The 7257-nt window shown below is 51.0% G+C and overlaps 1 pseudogene; it reads left to right on the top strand.

Moving 5' to 3' along the window:
- Positions 1 to 658: 658 nt before the first annotated feature.
- LOC142082356 (glutathione reductase, mitochondrial-like) lies at positions 659 to 6063 on the top strand (annotated as a pseudogene).
- Positions 6064 to 7257: the final 1194 nt, after the last annotated feature.

Raw genomic sequence — 7257 nt, 5'->3', positions numbered from 1 at the left:
CCCACTTCTTTTTCTTGTCCTCTCAGGCTCTTGGTGGTGTCAGACTGGCACTGCTCCAGACAGGGAGAAGCACCAGGTGCTTCAGTCGTGGTGACAGCCTGCAGCACAGGAGGGCTCTGCTCCAGCAGGTGAGATATGGGCTCCGAAAGACACTGCGCTTACCTTTCCTGTCCCCACAATTTCAGCCTGCGTGAAACCAGTGTTGTATCACAGAAGAGATGTCAGCTATAAACAAACTTCTTTTGAGAAGTTAGAAAATATTTTAAATCAGCTTTCTCCTATCTGTAAATATAATTTCATTTGTTGTTTTCGTTTACTACTGAAGTGTTTTAGACTATTGATCTTTGGTAAATGGATCTAGTTGAGGATGGCTGTGCAGTAACATCTGGGCTAACAGTCCCTGGGGGAGAGACATTTGGGGACAATAAGGTCTTCAGCTGGCACCATGAGTTGAGACCGAGGAATTGCACTGGACCCCCAAGAGTTCAGGTCTGATGATCTCTGCATTAAGCCTTGCATCAGAGCAACGCAGCTGGTGGAGGATGATGTCTCCTCAGAGCTTTTGTCTGCCTGCAGAGGACCACAGCAGGGATGCTCTGGCAGACCCCATGAAACCCCTTCACTTCCTCGGTCGTTCTTGTGGCGCACAGAAAACAAGATGCTGGTGCGATTCTCTCTGATGGCCCATGGAGCTGAACTGTTCCAACCGTGGGGAAAATTGGAGGCTGAGCATCGCTTTCCCCTGGAAGAGCTGCTGGTGTGTTTGAACACTGAACGGTATGGCCCTCTGCCCCTCTGCCAGGAGCAAGGCAGTAAGTCCAAGCAAACAGTGAGGAGCAGAGGCTGATCCAAAGCCGGATATGGTCAGTGAGTGTAAGACTAGATAAGGAGTGAAAGAAAACAGTCCTTTTTGATAGACAGCTCCTTTGTACCTTCATACAGAGGAAGAGTAAAAAGATACACGAAGGCTGTCTAAAGAGAAACCTGGAGCTAAGCTGTCCACAAGGTACACAGAAGTAGAGATTTTGAAAGTAGAGGTGCTTTTACGCCCTTCCCCGAGATGTGTGAGTGAACAGTGTACTCTGAGAAAGCAGCTGAGGTCTTTCTGTTCGGTGATGGGCTTAGACAGGAAGGAGGATGCCGGAATTTTGCACATACTTTACCTTTTCCTTTTGAAGTAACTTACTTTTGTTGCTGACAGATATAAGTAGAAGAGAAGGAAAAATCTGAGAAATAGCTGAGAAGTCAGATTGCTGCAAGAAGAGCAGAGAATGTGGTGTCCACAGAGCCACTTTCCAGAGTCAGGTTCTCAGCTGGGCTAAGACACCACCACTCCTCCAGCTGTCACAGTTAAGCAAAGGTCTATTTTGTGATGTAAATTAAAAAGTTTTCAATTATCTTTCAGAAAACTGGGGTTTATATTTGTTATATTCATGTATATGCCTGTATGCATTTATTCACATGTAGATGTACGTATCTGCACACACACAAACACATGCACACTTCTGTTATCTATGTATAGGTATTTTTGTTTTCAAATAGATAAAATGGGCATAATCCCCAGCTGGAAAAAAAGCAGTGCAGACCTATGAACTGTCAGGAGGAGAGACTTTTAGACCAGTTGAGAAAACATCCCATTTCATTTTGCTTCATTTTGTTTCATTTCCTATGAGATCTTAGTTAAGGAAATCTAAAAGAACAAACAGATTACATTGTAAATGGGCTGATGCCCTCAAATTGATGGCTGAGATCCACAGCCCGTGTTCATTTACTAACTAAAAAGCCATTCAGTCACGTATGTATTTCTTGGAGCAAGATACCTTCTTATTTTGGAATTTGTACAGCTTCTCATGAGGGCTAGTTTGAGTTTATTTGCACGTGGCTCATACAGACCTAAAATAACAATTATGAGAGTATTTAGTTCTGTGTTTTGTAGCATTAGATTGAGGAGCCTACGCTGCTGTGATCTACAGAACCAAACATGGAGAGACGACTTAAAATCCCTCCTGGGTGCCAATACCCATTAGTTTTGATACAAGAGATGACCCCAAACTAGAATTGATTCCATATTACCTGAATGCCCATCTCCCAGTTTTATAGGACTGTAGGGTCAACACTTCAAATATTTTATACTGTTGTCTGTGGAGCTTCAGTTCTATGAAACTGCCATCACTTAGTGAATACTCACCCCACCACACAGGGAATTACCCTGCCTTTACCAGGAGAGATCACTACTCAGATGGATTTTTTCCCATCCTGCAGTTTCACAGTCTGTAGTGGACTTCATATTTAATCCTACTTGTCACTTCAGCATCCAGTGTGGAAAAAATGGAGCTAAGATGCCTTCCCAAAGCCAGAGCAGGCTTGCAAAGACAAAAGCCCTCCTGGCTCTGAAGGTCTCTCACAGTGGAGAAATAGAGGTAGAAGAATGGAGATCCTCAGCCCAAATCCAAGCTGGTGGCAACAGGATTGCTTATCTTGGTTCCCAAGCAGAGGAGTCAGCCATCAGGTTTAGTCAAGTCAATTCCTTTGCCTGTTTCTGGGAAATAATTCTGCAGTACTGTGCAGAATAATGTGTCTTATTTATATCTTAGTTCTTATAACTCTTAGTGAAAATGGTTATGCATTATATGAACTTTTTGCACCTACAGCTTTCACTCTGTCTTCCGAGGAACGTTCCTTGTCCATTGCCTAGTTACAGTCAGAAGGACTCCTTAGAGCACACCAAAGTGGAAAACATTCCCTCCCCAAGATAATAATAAGGGGCTAAAGGGTGTAAGATCTCAGGGCTGACCTATGGGAAACATTTGCTGTAGCTGCAAGGACTGGCAGAAAACAGCTTCTGAGGCTGGGATAACTCATGCTTAATATACAGAGACCAAAATGTCATACCACTGGCATGAAGAGATCCTCGTGAATTAGGTTGGCAAAAGTGTTCAAAAAGATGTCCCCAGCTTCCTTTGCCGAACATCCCCCAGCTGGGTGGTAATACGGAGCTGGGAAAAAAAGCCCTTGGTGGGTTTGATTTTTGCTTTTTAGCTATCTCATTTCAATGTTCACTTATGGCTACATGCAAAATATGAATTGTAATGTCAGTCTCTTATCCATTAGGGGTTAAACAGCATAAGAGGAGTTGTGAAATAATCCCGTTGGGCATTTCTAATCCAGCACACTTTCCATGTAACAGCTGACCTCTTCACAGACGTGAAGCAAAACTAAGCACGCTCAAATGGTCTAAATCCCTTCACCCCGCGTCTTGGGTATGTTCACACACCCTTAATCCAGACTGAGCTCTGGGCGAGCACAGTACCTGAGCTCGCTGATCTAAACCCAGCAGAGACATCTGTGATCCTTTGCCTGCACTGTTGCCCCATCCATCTCTCTCTGCTCCGCATGCCTGCACGGTATCGTCGCTTCTCCGCAGGCGCAGTGTTATTGTTGGTGCCGGGTACATGGTGATGGAAATTGCGGGGATCCTTTCCACGCTGGGCTCCAGATCCTCCCTGTTGAGGGACAACTGAAGGCCCTGAGGACCTTTGGCTCAATGATCAGCTCGAGCTGCCCCGGGAGCTGGAGAACACCGGGATGGACGTGTGGAAGCACATGCAGGTACAGGCGTGCAGAGCAGCCCTGCGGCTTGTCTTATCCCTTCTGGAGAGGCAGGACTGGGGTGAAAGCCAGCGTTCTGAGCGCCGCTTGCCAGGCCACAGCTTTGGCAGCATCCCTGGCCCTGCAGCGTGGCTGCTGTTGCCGTTGCAAGCACTGCAGGCGTCGCGCTCCTCGCAGTGGGGACCACCTGCCAGATGGTCCATCACGCTACCGGTGACTGATGGGCAGGGGTCCCATGGGGTCCTGGGGGTCTCCAGACCCTGCCATGGGATGGTGTTCCCGCTGTGCCCCCACAGCTGGGAACACGGCAGCTGCTGCTGCAGCCAGCACAGTGTCCCCTGGGCATCAGTGGCAGCGTGTCTCAGCCAGGGGGGGTGCCAAGGCAGCTGCCATTTCCCACAGCAGGGCACGCAGGTGGGCACCAAGGGCCACGTGGTAGTGGATAAGTACCAGAACACCACAAGGAGAGGGGTCTACACTGTCAAGGACGTCTGTGGGAGAGCCCTCCTCACCCCAGGTGGTACCGCAGCTGTGCCCCCTCTCCACAGCCCCTCGTCCCTGTGCTGTGCTGTGGCTCAGGCTCCCTGTCCCTCCCCACACTGGTGATCATGGCTGGCAGAAAGCTGGCGCACAGCCTCTTCGAGGGCAAGCAGGACTCCCAGCCAGACTACCGTGACACCCCCACCATCATCTTCAGCCACCCGCCCATCGGCACCATGGGCCTCACCGAAGGTGGGGACAGGCAGGACATGGCGGGTGGCAGCACAGGGGAAGCTCAGAGCTGCTGGTTTGATGCTTGAGGAAACAATCTGATCTCTGGCAAGTGGTCTGAGCCTTGCAAAATGTGCTTTAACTCCCTCTTTTACGGTACATCCCTGTCACGAATGAGTGGTTTAGAGGTCGCTTAAAGAATCACCGTCAAAAGTATTGGCAGAAAGTGATTTTAATAGAAATTTATAAAAGTGCGACTTAACAGAGTTTGATAGCAAGGTTCACTCTATCACTTACTACATGGATCAAGCATACAAACGAAAATCGAGTTAGAATTGAGCTAGAATGATTTATATGGAGACTGAGGATGAAAATGGGTAAGGGAGACCCTCCCATGGAGTCATGAGATTCAGAGTAGATGCCCTTGCTTTCTAAATTCCTGATGGAGCTTAGGTGTGGCTGGATCCGCTCCTAGTCCCAGACTTGGTCGATGGTTTATATCTAAGGGATTATATGTGTTCAACAGCAGTTTAAGGTTCATTCAGTTTTAAGATAGGTCATAAGATTTTAGTAGCAATTAATTATCTTACTATCAGTTCACACACACAGACACAAAGATAGATAAATATACAAAGGTATACCTGTTAAAAATTCCCCTTGAGTCAATTGAAATATTCACGTCAAATGCCTTGGCATTTCTCAATGGGCGAGGGGTTGAGCCTTGAGGAATGTTTCAGCCCAGGTCTCCTCGTCAGTGATGGTCCTCTGAATATCGCAAGCTTGAGAGTTCGCAAGCTCTGAGAGGTGTCCCACTCAGAGGGAGATACTGGGCGCAGCCCACTGCGGTCCAGGAGAGCTCAAAGGGCCTCACTTGGGACCGCTAATTATAGGGTCACAAGATGATTGGCTTTAGTCATCCGTTAAAATTCTCAAGGTTTCAGTAACAATGGTATCGTTCCACTTGAGCTATGACTCGGATAAGGGTATCAGGGGATGACGAATTATCCCCGCTCTCGTCCCCCACTTGGGCCAGGCAGCAGAAATTTCTGGTCAGTCAGAACATTCCCCAGCCTCAGCTATGCAGAGTTTCTGATACAGTCAAGGGGCGCTTAACCGCCTGATTCGTTATACCAAGGCCAAGGTTTAACGAGAGTTTCTGAAATCAACAAGCGGCCCCGGGGGGGGAGAGGGGGGAATGCACCACCACAATCCCCTGCCTGCTGTGTCGTGTCTTCTGCTGCAGATGAAGCTGTGGCCACACACAGGAGGGAGAACGTGAGTATCTACAGCACGTCCTTCACCCCCTTCAACCACACCGTCACCCAGAGGAAGTTCAAGTGTGTCATGAAGCTGGTGTGCGCTGGCAAGGAGGAGAAGGTGCGTGGAAGGGACCAGGGGGACCACTGGGTGCTGCAGGGGGGTGACTTGGCTCCCCGCTGCCGCAGCAGCTATCCTCTTGTCCCTGCGTGGTCTGCTCTGACCTGCTCAGACCGGGTCTTGGGCTGGGATCCAGCTCCCCAGCACCAAGCCCAATGTTTAGCCTGGATTTTGCCAGTGCTGGCTCCCATCCAGCCTCTCGCTTCTTCCCTAAAGATGGTGGAATTGCACATGCAAGTGCTGGGCTGTGACGAAATGCTGTGGGGCTTTGCCATGGCCTTCAAAATGGGGGCCACCAAGGCCGACTTGAACAACACTGTTGCCATTCACCCCACTTCTGCTGAAGAGCTGATGACGCTGTGCTGAGGTGGTGGATGCAAGCAGCCCGCAGGATGGCAGGTGAAGAGAGGAGGTGGTGTGGTCCCTCGGAGTGGTTTGGGGGAAGGCTGCTGGTGGCAGAGCTCCTCCTCCGCCTTCTCTGGAACTGGGGGTGTGCAGGGAGCAGCAGAGTGGGGCAGGACGGCTGGGTGCTTGGGGTACTCATGGGTGCTGGAGCATCCCAAGTGGGCTCTGTCCTCTGCTGTGGGCACTCACATTTTCCAGTTGAGTGGCTCCAGGCTTTGCTGTGGTGTCTCGATCCCAGCTGGCAAAATGGCAGCAGGCAGGAAAATCCTGCCCAGCCCTCCTAACCCCATCAGCATCAGCAGAGCCAGCCCTGGGGCGCTGTTTTTGGGGGGGGCAAAAGTGCCTGAGAACTAAAGGGGGAGCAACAGGACATCCCTGTGGACGTCCAAGTGGTGGGGGTGGCTCCCGGGTGCCAGCGAGGCTTTGTGGGCGGTGAACACCCCATGCATGGTGGCACTTGTGGTCGTGATGGGTTTGGGACCAGAATGCGTTTGAGGTCTCCGGTTCCTGCCCGGTTGTGTGCTGGCTGGAGAAAGGGAGCAAAAGGCTGTGGAGGAGATGAGGGGAGGACACGCGCAAGCAGGGGCTGGGTATTCGCAGAAGCCTCCTTTTTGGAGGGGATTACGCAGAAAAGCGTAATTCCCTTCCAGAGGGAAGTTGAGACCCAGGCATCCCTGTGGGGTCCCCGGTGGGGGGAACTGAAGAGGCCAGAGGCCGGGGCCCGGTATGCAGAGAAGGTCATTGCTGGAAACCATTCAAGGACCAGGGGCGAACTCAAGTGATGGAGGGTGAGGAAATGCTGTGGTTTTGGGCCATGGGGGTCCCCTGGGTGCTGCCACCTCTGGCCCTCACCCTGTGCCATCCAGGGGACAGAGCTGGGACCCAGGCAGCCCCCCAATTCCTGTCCCCTGAGGGAGAGGCTGTGGAGACTCATCCCAGCTCTGGGCACGGCTGTTCCTGAGGGGCTCAGGGGGAGACGGGGTCATCTGCCCCGTGGCTGCAGCAGAACTGGTGAGCTGAAGGTCACCTGGGGTGCGACGGGTGACGTGAGGATGGACATTGGGGGTGGCCTGGGGGCTCTGGCCCGCTCCCGCTCTGACCTTGTGATTTCCGAGCTCCGGGGCTGCCGGCCTGAGAGCAGGAAGGGGCCGAAAC

This window comes from Calonectris borealis, chromosome 4 (assembly GCF_964195595.1).
Source record: "Calonectris borealis chromosome 4, bCalBor7.hap1.2, whole genome shotgun sequence".
NCBI lineage: Eukaryota > Metazoa > Chordata > Aves > Procellariiformes > Procellariidae > Calonectris > Calonectris borealis.
Note: the sequence above shows the minus strand (reverse complement) of the source record. Positions and strands in the feature narration are given on the sequence as shown.